Source organism: Panthera uncia (genome assembly GCF_023721935.1).
Source record: "Panthera uncia isolate 11264 chromosome C1 unlocalized genomic scaffold, Puncia_PCG_1.0 HiC_scaffold_3, whole genome shotgun sequence".
In the NCBI taxonomy this organism is placed as follows: domain Eukaryota; kingdom Metazoa; phylum Chordata; class Mammalia; order Carnivora; family Felidae; genus Panthera; species Panthera uncia.
Genome location: NW_026057584.1, coordinates 83,443,150 through 83,455,183, shown reverse-complemented (window position 1 = coordinate 83,455,183; position 12,034 = coordinate 83,443,150). Strand labels below are relative to the sequence as shown.

The following is a 12,034-nucleotide window of genomic DNA, read 5'->3' as shown; positions in this document are numbered from 1 at the left end:
TTCTTTCTTTGGTACCTTTTCTGCCAGAATTCAACTCTAACAACAAAAGTTTATAAACAATGAAAATTCCAGCTGGTTGACATCAGCATCACGAAGCTTTCTCTTCACACTGATACAAATATTTACCCTGAGCTCTGGCAAAGCTTTCCTTGCCCATGTCACCCTTAATCATACATTTTTCCTTGATTGAGTTATGCTTTCCAGTACGTGATTTGCTCTGGTTTACTTTTTAACACATCCCAGAGGCTTCATCAAAATCAACTCTGGGCAGGCCATGTCATTTGGTAGCTGCCAAACATGTTATTGAGAAGGAACTTGGCAAATATCAAAACAGCCTTTTCTAACGGCTCTAATAAATGTGTTTGTTCTTTTGACCGCCATTTACTTTTTGGGTCCCTCATATCCATGCACAGATGCGCCAAGAAAGTAAGCAGAGATGCACTTCATTCCCTCTAATCCATTCCCTGGAGACAACGTGCTGATGGCTCTTCCAGGCACCTTATTGCAAAGAAGTTGAAAACCTAAAAGGTTTCATCAATGACTCTTTATTTCCTTCAAGAAGACACAGGGTTATTTTCTAAAGGTTAAAACAACAGATTGATGTACTCTGTAACTGTAGTAAAGTCGGCTTGAACAAATATTTGCCACACCAAAGTGACTTGTGGAGGGATTAGCACAAAATATTGCAAATATTTCTATAAAGCTTCCCTTGCCAAAATAAAATGTTTGGGTTCTCTGCGCTGAATGCTTGCAAAATCCTCGCAGAGTGCATTAACAGGGCAGAATTCAGGGGCACTTTTTCTCAAAACAGGTGATGCTGTTACCTGGAAGACACGTAAATAATTACTTTAATTTCATCAGTTTACACTTACCTTGCATATATGTTTCAGAAAAATCTAGTCGTTATACAAAAACTTTATATGCACCAGGCGTCACCACACTACCTTCTTTGGAAATAACATGAAGTCAGCTGTGCAAGCAAGCACTCCTTTCTTCTGCCTGGACCAGTTTAAAAAAAAGAAATCTCAAAAATGAGATGGAAGTCCCACCTCTGGGGCATTCAGAGTCATTATTTCTGTTATTGTTGTTTTTCTTGCACACCTCAGGGGATATGCGTGCACGCACACAACACACGCACATTCACTTATACACACGATAATCTATACTTTACCTAGCGAGTTTTACCCTTGCCATTTGCCAGCCTTCAGATTTATCTGACCAGCTGGAGATGTGTATTTGCTTGAACATATTGAAAATGCAGTGATTTGTAACAAAAATCTACCTACTGTGATCATTAATACATAAACATATTTCAAGACCATGGTAAATAATTATTATACGCTAAGGTGTGACCCACATATTTGAGAACTTGGAATTTAATAAGATATTCTCCTCAGTTCTTTAGTAAAAGTAGTAGCAATTTCTTGCTCATGGAAGCCCATTATTAATTCTTTTGTACCACAAGAGTCCATTCTGTGTAGAGAAAATGAAAAGAAAAAGCTCTGTATAGGCCCGAAGGAGTTAGAGCAATTTCCCAAATTCCTAACCTGACCTGTTCACAAAAATACAGGAAAGGAAACAGCATGTGCCAGTCCCTTTGTTAAAGACTAATTTCTATCAGAGTGAAAGGTAGAAATTATCCCCACTCTACAGGCAAAGGTCAGAAGATTCAGGAAGTTCCACTAACTTGCTCAAGGTAATTTAACTAGCAAATGCAGATGAGATTCAAACCTAGTTGCGTTTGACAAAGAGGCCCTATTATTTGTTTATGTCAGTTTGTGTGCCCCACCACATCGACCCAGAGGGCATGCAGCCCCGTGTGCACAGTTCTGTGACTGGCCAAAGCCACTGGGGAGGTTTAACTCAAACCCAAAACCCCAGTTAGGGATAAGCCTCACATATCTATTGGAATCCATTATGATGTTCAATTTGTGAGGATTTACTTGGAAATAAATTTCAAAATGGGGAACGTTTTGCTTTATGTCTGTGCTCTCTGCAACTCCAGAATTCTGAAGAGAGCTATGTCAGGAGCTCCTGTTACAGATAATACGATGGCTGAAGAGGTGAATCTGGACCCCTGACACAGGCCCTCCCCTAAATTTTTCTGATCTTTTTTGATATATTAGGCATTTGCCTATGGTTTTGTTTAAGTAAAGGTTTATACTACCAAAAAATAATATTTTAAACCCGAGAATTCTTATGACTCAGATCTTTGGGCATGTAATTCTTTCTGATGTAGACCATGACTTTCAGAAAGCTGTAATTTTTGCATTGTCATGTAAAGACTCATACAGCCTAGTTAGCAGTAAGACTAGTGCTCCATGTAAACCTGGTTTATGTTCAACTTTCCAAATTGTAAGGGAGTATGACTTAGCAATTATATATATTTATGCTCCAGTTAGCAAAATAGATGTATCCTGAAAATAATTTGTATAAATTTGCTTTCATCTACACCAGTGAGATTACCTGTCTAAAGGACCCTATTAATAACTGGAAGGATAGTTTTCTATACATTTGGATTTGTACAGATTATATGCAGATGTAGCCAGCAAGACAGCAGTTCTGCCTTTGACTTTAACCTAACAAAGTCTATTGTGAAGAGGGAAATACTGTTTTTGTGATATGAGTTCTTTTCAGAATTGTTCAGGGCAATGTTTACATCATGAGGCTATATCTGGTTAGACCTATTGAACCAGAACTTCCAGGAGCGGGGAGCAGACATCTGTACTGTAAAATCATGCCCAGGAGGTCTTGAGTAATCAATCAGATTTGAAATCACTGTTTTGGCCTATTATATTTTCAGACTTGAAAAGCTGGCCCCCTCCCAAGGAGTCTATTTCATCTTTGTATAGAGTTTTCTAATTCTCCTACGCACCCCTTACGCCAACCAGAGTCAAATGCTTTCTTTGCAGGCACAAGAAAAGGGAGACTGTGAAGAGGAAAGCAGAATGGCCACACTGTTGCCATTTCCATAACCTTCTATATTAATGTTATGTCAGCCATTGACTCTTTCCTCGCTCATCGCTGCATTAAAATGTCTTGCTCACCTTAATGTCCCCAGCCCTTTACCTGGCACACCTTAGGTGCTCAGCATTTGTGTTGCTACAAAAAAATAATTAATGAGGGCATGATCCAAGTTCAGTGGTAAGAAACTCTCACCGGCCATCCAGTTTTTTCTTCTTTTCCTTTAACCCAGTTGCTTCTTAATTTTTAAAGATAAATTTATCTTGTTTCTCTTTAGGTTCCTCGGTAACATTTTGCTTTCTTCTCCCAACTCCACTTCTGGTATCTCTCCATAGCCCCCATTTCTTAATGACTCCCTTCTTGATCTTCTCTCACAGGCACAGCCAATCGATCCTTCATCCTGTCCTCAACTTCCCAGAAGACTATGAGTCCTTAGAGTATAGGAGCTCCCTGATGCTGCTCCCAGACCGTGACCCATGCTGGCAAAGCTTCTGCTCCCATGTGGCTGCATGTTTCATGAGGAGAGCTACTAAAATGCAGGCAAGCACAAAGTCTTAATTGCTTGCTAGTGGGCACTCAGCCAACATGCTGTTAGCAGAATGAAACCCAATCTTAAAGAAAAAGTGCTGAACCCCTGCTCTGGATCACCCAGCCCCATATGGAATGCACGTGTTTTTGGAGGAGATTTAGGCATGAAGATCTTTTTTTCCACTCTTTTGCATGGGGCTGTCAATCTATGGGTTGCTAAAACATTTTATTCTTAATGTAATAACCCTGTCTGCAGACAACTTTAAGAAGCAACTCAGTACTTCCTCTCCCAACTTATGACATCGGAAATTAATATATTCTCAAATTTGTGTTCCTTTCTGCAAACATTAGTTTCAGTGTTCTTTGCAACAAAGTTGTTACTTTTAAGAATGTCTACATTGACATTTTGAGATTGTCACTGCCTGGTTCTGATGATTTGACAAATATTTAGTCTTTGCTAATTAATCTCTCTAAAACTCAGTTTACTTATCTTTATAATGAAAAAATATATATTAATACCTTCCTGTTATGGTGCTTGTGAGGATTCCATGAGATTAAAACTCTTGCCAGTGCCTGGGACAAAGAAAATGTCCAGTAAATGTTGGCTGTTAATATTGTTAGTAAAAATAATAGTCTAGTTGGGGTGCCTGGGTGGCTCAGTTGGTTAGGCGACCAACTTCAGCTCAGGTCATGATTTCACAGTTCGTGAGTTCGAGCCCCGCATTGGGCTCTGTGCTGACAGCTCAGAGTCTGGAGACTGCTTTGGGTTCTGTGTCTCCCCCTCTCTCCACCTCTCCCCTGCTCACACTCTGTGTCTGTCTCTCAATAATAAATAAACATTAAAAAAAATTTTTTAAATAATAGTCTAATAGTTTTCTCATTGTAAAAGCAGCTCAATACATAGCATAAAATATTAACACATGCATTTTGGTGTTTGGGGGCTTCAGCCTTTTTTTGTTTTGTTTTGTTTTATTTTGTTTTGTTTTGTTTTGTTTTGTTTTGTTTTATTGTTCATGTCCAGGATTACATTTTGATATATTCTTACTGTGTCCTTTTTCCTAAAGAGATTAAAAACCTTTCTTCCCATTACAAGTAACAAAAAACAGGCAAGGAAGATAAAGAGAAATAATGGTCCCTAGACTTCCCCTTTAAATTTTAATATCACAATGCTAGGCTCCAAACCTTTCGTTCTGTATTCCTCTCTAAATCCTAGAATACTGCAAATTTCCCATCACTGTTAAATGATTAAGATGAGGTCAGTATGAACTTTATTAAGTCCTATAGTACTTCAGAAATGGGACATTCAAATTAATGGCTAAAACTTAGACAGTAAAGGTAAATTTGCCTTTCCATTTGAATAACATTTCCTTCCCCAAAGCTTGTAATAATCCTTTGTCACGCATGGGTCTGGAAAGGATTGTTCTGAATGGCCCAGAGCTGTACCACCAGTATCAAGGTCCTCATTCACATCTTTCTTAGGTGTTTTAGAATGCCTTAATGAGAATAGGATACCTGGTAGACCACTTTTGTATTCCAGATAATGCTGCTAGGGTAGCATTAAGATTATACTCTTCCTAGGATGTGTTTTCCATGTGCTATAATACTAAATTACAACTCCAGAGAAGGAATGCCAGTGGTTTCTGTTGTCAGTTTCTATAATATTAATCTATTTGTTGACATATCAGTTTCTAGCACAGAAAGACCTCTCCCAGAACTCTCATTAATATCAGCAATTTATACATATAAGTACTACATCCAACATTAAAAATTACCTTTGTCATTTCCTTGGTAAACATTAAGAGCCAGATTTGATGAGAAAGACATCATCCATATGGTAATTTGATATCTTTGAAAATCAGGGAAGGCCATTTAAATTGCTAAGTTCAATAAAATGCCATTAAAGATATTTTATTCCCTTTCTCCCCAACCAATTCTGAACCCAGGAAAGGGTTACCAAGAAAGCTTGAATAGTGTCTTGTTTAACTTTAAATCAGATATGGCTCCATTTATTTCTTCAAAAAATGGTAAGAATTAATTAATATTAACCTATAATCACATTGATGGAAAAATTAATGGAAATTTTAATAAAAATATAACCTTAACAGGATTTGAAGTTGTCCTTTAGAATACAAAGCCAACACTTTATCCACCAAGCAACTGGTCCTCTGCTACCAGCTGATGAAATTATAAAAATCAACTGCAGGATGATTCTTCTTTTGTTCTCTATGCAAAAAGAAATGTTTTTGAAAACTACAAAAAAAAAGACATTAAAAATTAAAATAAGCATAGAAATTGACCAAGCCTATTCAATGTAGAATGTATATTTATTTGGGGTATTAAGGTGCTTGTTCACCCAAACAGATCTTATTCTCTCTCCTAACCCATCAGGGCTTTGGTTTATATTTTTTTACATTTTAGTTTCCAAGAAGACTGGATAATCCTAAATAAACAGGTCAAATTATGTTGGGTAACTGAAGTCCAGAGAACTATAAAATGACAGCTTAGTCTTTGGCACATTAAATAATTTTGAATAAGGAGAAATGACATATATTCCGAAAGTTGGTTCAATATTAAAATTATAATGTTAAACAAGTATTTCCTGAATATAGTCATACTAATTTTCTCTATTTACTAAATGCTATATAGTACTGAGCCAGCTAACCCATACATAGTGGTCACTTACTAGGAACTTACAGATGAGTGAAAGTTTTACCTTTTTCACTATTTATTTAATATTTGTAACATTAGATACTATATTATTAAAAACAATACAATGGTATCTAAAATATAGAATATTATTTTTGCCATTGTATTTAGTTAGTTCTTACCAATATTTCAGTGCCAATACTGAAAGTTAAAAGCTACTTTTTCTGGCATTATATCATTCAGAGATCCATATCAGAAGGCACTTCTTCATAGCTACATAATTACAGAAAAATAGTTTTATAGCAATAACTTTAAAGCAAACAAAATATCCTGAAAACCTTTTTAAATTATCAAAGAAAGAACTAAGATGAGAAAAACATAATGATGAGTACACTTTGATTATATTCTAACAATTTGAAAATTGATAATTTATGTATATATGGTTACTCTCTGAAAAGCCTAATTTTCGATTAACTAAGACAATGAATCCCTGACTACACCTAATGACAGAATTGACAGTTCTAGCATGATAATTAGACCCGCTGGTGGACAGTCAAAGTGAAGCAGAAGCAAAGATTCTGACTTCTTTTCTGCTTATTTTTACAATTCAAGTCATGTTTACAATCAGTGATGTGGTAAATAATCTTGTCTTATTCTTCCTTTCAACTACCTGATTTCTTGGAAACAGTGTCTATTCCAAAAGCATAAGGAGATGAGAAATGAAACTGAAAATCCCACTGATTTTAGAAGGGAGCAGCTTTTGTCATGAAGGATTCCTCAGTTTAAATATTTTCCCTAACAGTAGGCAGGGATTCACCTAGAGCTGGAGGCCTCCAGGAAGTCTGTGACCCAATGGAGACTTCTAGGAGCCAATTCCCCTCCTCAATAAACACTCTTAAATATACCCCCTTATAGGGGCACCTGGGTGGCTCAGTCGGTTAAGTGTCCGACTTCAGCTCAGATCATGATCTCGTGGCTCATGAGTTTGAGCACCGAGTCAGGCTCTGTGCTCACAGCCCAGAGTGTGGAGCCTACTTCAGATTCTGTGTCTCCTTCTCTCTCTGCCCCTCTCCTGCTCACGTGCTCTCTCCCTCTCTCTCTCTCTCTCAAAAAAAAAAAACAAACATTAAAATTTTTTTTAATGTCCCCCTGTATTATTTGACTCAATATTTCTCATTTTATTTTCTTGCTGTCAATATAAAATGTGTGAAATAATACTGCAGATACAAAATTCCTACCTACTCTAGCCATTACTGAAGGTAAAACGGAACAAACGAATAAACATAAATGAAGTATACTCTGAGAAAAAAATGTACATCTTCTATCTGGAGACTGATTAAACTCTGATATTGACAAAGCCAAGCCACATAATTTAATCAGTTCAAAGAGTATGTGTGTGTTCAAGAGTTCATTCCCTGCAAAGAGACATTGTTGGTTGTCACAACTCTCTGGGGTTTGGGTACTGGCTTCTAGTCAATAGAGGTCAACAATACCGTTAAACATCCCGCAGTACACAGGAGAGCCCCACACAAGAATGATCCAACAAAAAAGATCAATACCACTGAGGCTAGAAACCCTGCCTCGGACCCAGTGAAATTTGGCTAAATCCCACTTAATGTAAGTCATCTTCAATTTTCCATCCCATTTATTTTTCTCCTAGATTCAAATGAATCAAAGAATATATGGTACAATATACTTCTCTGAAATGAAAGAACTTATGCACTGCTTATTTTGAATGTAAGATTGCTGTGCCTAAGAGTACACAAAAATAACAGGAAGAGTTGTTCAGTGTTTGCTACTGTCAGCACTCTACCACAGATACCCCATCTGGTGCAGTCTGATATGGATAATAACGGTGGAGTGTTCTTGCTGTCTTGACTGTAGTCATTACTGTGATGTTATTTTAGGACTAAGTAGTGTTTGCCCATTGGACCATAAAAGTGTGTCATGTAAATACAGGTTTTAGAACACACAATAGTCTGTCCATGTGTAGAAATATGTGCAGAAAAACACCTCATAAAATGCTTTTTAATAGTATTTGTTGAGCATGTGAAGTAATTCCTTTTCAAAGTGAAATCACTTGGAAAAAAGGGGGCTCCTCTTTTCAAAGACCCGTAAGTAATTATGCTGCATTATACATCATTCATATGTCAATGCAAATTTTGTTTTTAAATGGAAGGAGTTTTGAATGACACAGTACCAAGCAAATGTCCAACATTAACCAAACCTTTTATTTATTTATTTATTCTCACCTGACTTGCTCTTTGAAATTGAATTGGGGGTAGGGGGTTAGTATTTATGTCGCCAGCAACCTCATATTTGACACACCATCCTAGAATTAAATTCTGAACACCAAAATATCTCACAGGAAAGAAATTACAAATGACAACAACCTTCAAAAATATCCTTAACTACAGTTGAGGCACTTTGCTCAGTAGGTATTATACTTATGTTGACAGTAAAAACTAAAATGGGAAATCTAAAGGGCCAAAATAGTATTTAGAAATTCTATACTTTGAATCATACATAGAGTTGTATACTTAGACGTGTTGTGATTATGTTGCTGGAAATATATACTGTGTTGAGGTTTTTCCTCCATCTCTTAACAATGATGAACATTTTCTTATTGAGATCAATTTATAATAATGACAGTTAGAGAGTAAAATTTATAGTTATATAAAATGAAACTGTCCAGATTGAACGGAGTGACTTGATGATACACAGAACAATCAGAGTTATTAAAATGGTGGGTCGCCTGTAGACCCTCAGATGCTTCTCAAAACAAATCATCCTGACAGGAAGAAAATTTTACAAAATGAAGCTTATGTGCCTTCTGCTATTTACAGACATGTTAAACTCGAGGAACAACTCTAGAGAATTATTGGAATGTGATTCTTCAAAAATAAAATGCCAAATATTTGTGAATGCTGTATTCTACTCAGATTTTATTTAATTCCAATATTTTAAGAAATGTGCGTGGAAGAGATATAGACAGATGATAGACGATAGATAAATAGATAGATAATAGACAGGACGTTTTGCTTTTTTTCCAAATTCCCTCCATCATTTTTTTTAACGTTTTATTTATTTTTGAGACAGGGAGAGACAGAGCATGAACAGGGGAGGGTCAGAGAGAGGGAGATACAGAATCTGAAACAGGCTCCAGGCTCTGAGCTGTCAGCACAGAGCCTGACGCGGGGCTCGAACTCACGGACCGCGAGATCATGACCTGAGCTGAAGTTTAACCAACTGAGCCACCCAGGCGCCCCTCCCTCCATCATTTAAAAGATAGTTAAACCGGGGCGCCTGGGTGGCGCAGTCGGTTAAGCGTCCGACTTCAGCCAGGTCACGATCTCGCGGTCTGTGAGTTCGAGCCCCGCGTCAGGCTCTGGGCTGATGGCTTGGAGCCTGTTTCAGATTCTGTGTCTCCCTCTCTCTCTGCCCCTCCCCCGTTCATGCTCTGTCTTTCTCTGTCCCAAAAATAAATAAAAAACGTTGAAAAAAAAATTAAAAAAAAAAAAAAAAGATAGTTAAACCTATTCTAGTAAGAGTCAGTTTTACATTTGACTTCATTAACAAATATTTAGGTCAAACCAGCAACAGCTTCAAATTCATTCCTCAGTTCTCTTCTGTAAGTTTCTAAATTGAAAAGAAAAAGGGATAAAAATATCATTGTATCTGTGCAGTGACATATTCCTAGTTTTAAGAAACATTGACCAGTTTCATCCATTTGTATAAAATGCCTAAATTTTCAGTTCTTTGACACTGCCACACAAGAAAATATCACTATAAGAATTTGACCTGAGACCTATTCAATAATATGATAGTTTACATGTCTCTGAATGGATCTTCCATTAAAGAAAAATAGCAACCAGTGAGAGCAGAGATGGTGAATTCTAAAGCAAGACTGTTGTGCTCACTTCGGCAGCACATATACCGAAATTGGGAAGATGCAGAAATTAGCATGGCCCCTGCGCAAGGGTGACACGCTAAAGCAAGGCTGTCGCATTGAATTTTCAGGCTGCAGGGTACTGCCTGTGCATCCTTAGACAAGTTAAGTAATGACCTGTGGTTGAGTTTCCTCATCTCTAAATGGTGATAATAAGAGTCACTTCCTCATAGGATTTTACAAGGGTTAAATGCTTTAATATGCATGAAGACTTTAAAACAGCGCCCCACGTATAGTAACACTGTGTAAGAATTACCTATTTTTGAAAATATCTTTAAGATTCTTTCTTCACTTGAAAAATAACTGTATGAGCCTTGACTAGAGCTATAATTTGTTCCTTGGGTATTCGTTATGGGTACCACAGTAAGTAACCTCAGGCAACCTGATGTTTAGATGCGAACATTTTCCACTAAACTAGTAAAAGCACTAGCCTTTGCACAAAGACTAGGATAACTAAATGTAGTGTTAAAATCCTAGTGGATATGCCCAGTGTAAGCTTTCAGGAATATTCAGGACTTTATTCCCAATATTTCTACATGATAGGTTTGCTTTACATACATAATAAGTCATAAAGAGAAAGGGTCCATAAAGGAAAAACCAAAAAATAATTTCTAATATATGAAGTTCAATTTAAGATCTAAGGATATACTAAATATTAGACCTGCATATTTTTGGTTTTCCATATGATTTATCAAACATTCCAATCAATGTCCTTACCAAATAGTGCTTTAGTACAAAATAGAAGAGTCAATTGGCCCAAGTGTAAAATAATTTGAGCAATATTGAATTTCCCAATTTTATCTGATGTGCATGGGATAAGATCTAATAATGAAGCTTTTATGACAGTTGAGGTCATTTTAAGATTTGCATTAAAGTTAAGTTGCTTTATGTCTAGGTAGCAAATAGCACCCTAATAGAAACTAACAGACCCATTTTTAGCACTCTAATCTCATGCTACTTATTCCTTTGCTCACTAATATCAAGCCACACTGGCCAATTTTTAGTTTCTCAAATGAACTAATGTTCTTTTTTTCCACAGAGATCTAAGACAAATACAATTTCAACTGCCTAGAATATTCTTCTTTCTTCTTTTCACCTACTTAGCATGTCTCTATTGGGATATAATTTGAGCTGTCATTTCTCTCAACCTCTGAAATACATTGTCTTCTCTATATTATCTTATACCTTCTTGTACTTTTATTGTGTAGCATTAATTTAACATTGTAGTTTATTATTTTTTTCATGATCTCTTCCCCAGTAGACCATAAACTTCATGAAGATTTGGACCTTGTTACATGCTCAGTTTTGTACTCTGTTGAAATGATATTGATACCCTTACCTCAACAAAATGTGTATTGATGTCCTACTCTTCTCTTCTGAATTTTGACTAATTTGCAATTGTCTGCTTGACAATTCCACTCAAGAAGTCTTGACATGCTCCCATCGCACCTAAATTCTCCACTACAGATGAGAATTCTCATCTTACAAAGAATACTTCCATTCACCTACTGGTCAAGCCAGTAACCTGGAAATCATCCTTGATTCATCCCTTTTCCTTACTCGCCATTTATAAATCATCACTAAATCCTGTCCTTTTTATGCACCACATGTATGCAAATGTGCCTAAGTCTCTTCTCCACAATTGCCACATGTATCATTCAGGATCCTTCCATGAAGGAGTGACCCACTTCAAGGGGGTAACATGAAGAAAACAATGAACAAAAGCATATTTAAAAGATAGGATAAGGTTTGTGGAAACCAACCAGAAATGCTTCAAGACCCTACAGGTAGGAGCAACAGGAAGCTGTTGACAATGCAGGCTCAAGGGATAAGAGGAAGGAACAGTTACTGGAAGCTAGAGAGGGTAGCTCCATAGTGAGACATGTCTGAGATAAACCATGTCCTTTGACAGAAGAGCAGAAGTCAAGGTAAGGAAGGAGCAGGGGA

The 12,034-nt window shown here is 36.9% G+C and overlaps 1 non-coding gene across 1 annotated transcript; it reads left to right on the top strand.

Moving 5' to 3' along the window:
• Positions 1–10,050: 10,050 nt before the first annotated feature.
• LOC125911988 (U6 spliceosomal RNA) lies at positions 10,051–10,154 on the top strand. The gene has a single exon (XR_007454562.1). It is a non-coding gene; the product is annotated as a U6 spliceosomal RNA (small nuclear RNA).
• The last annotated feature ends 1,880 nt before the right edge of the window (positions 10,155–12,034 follow it).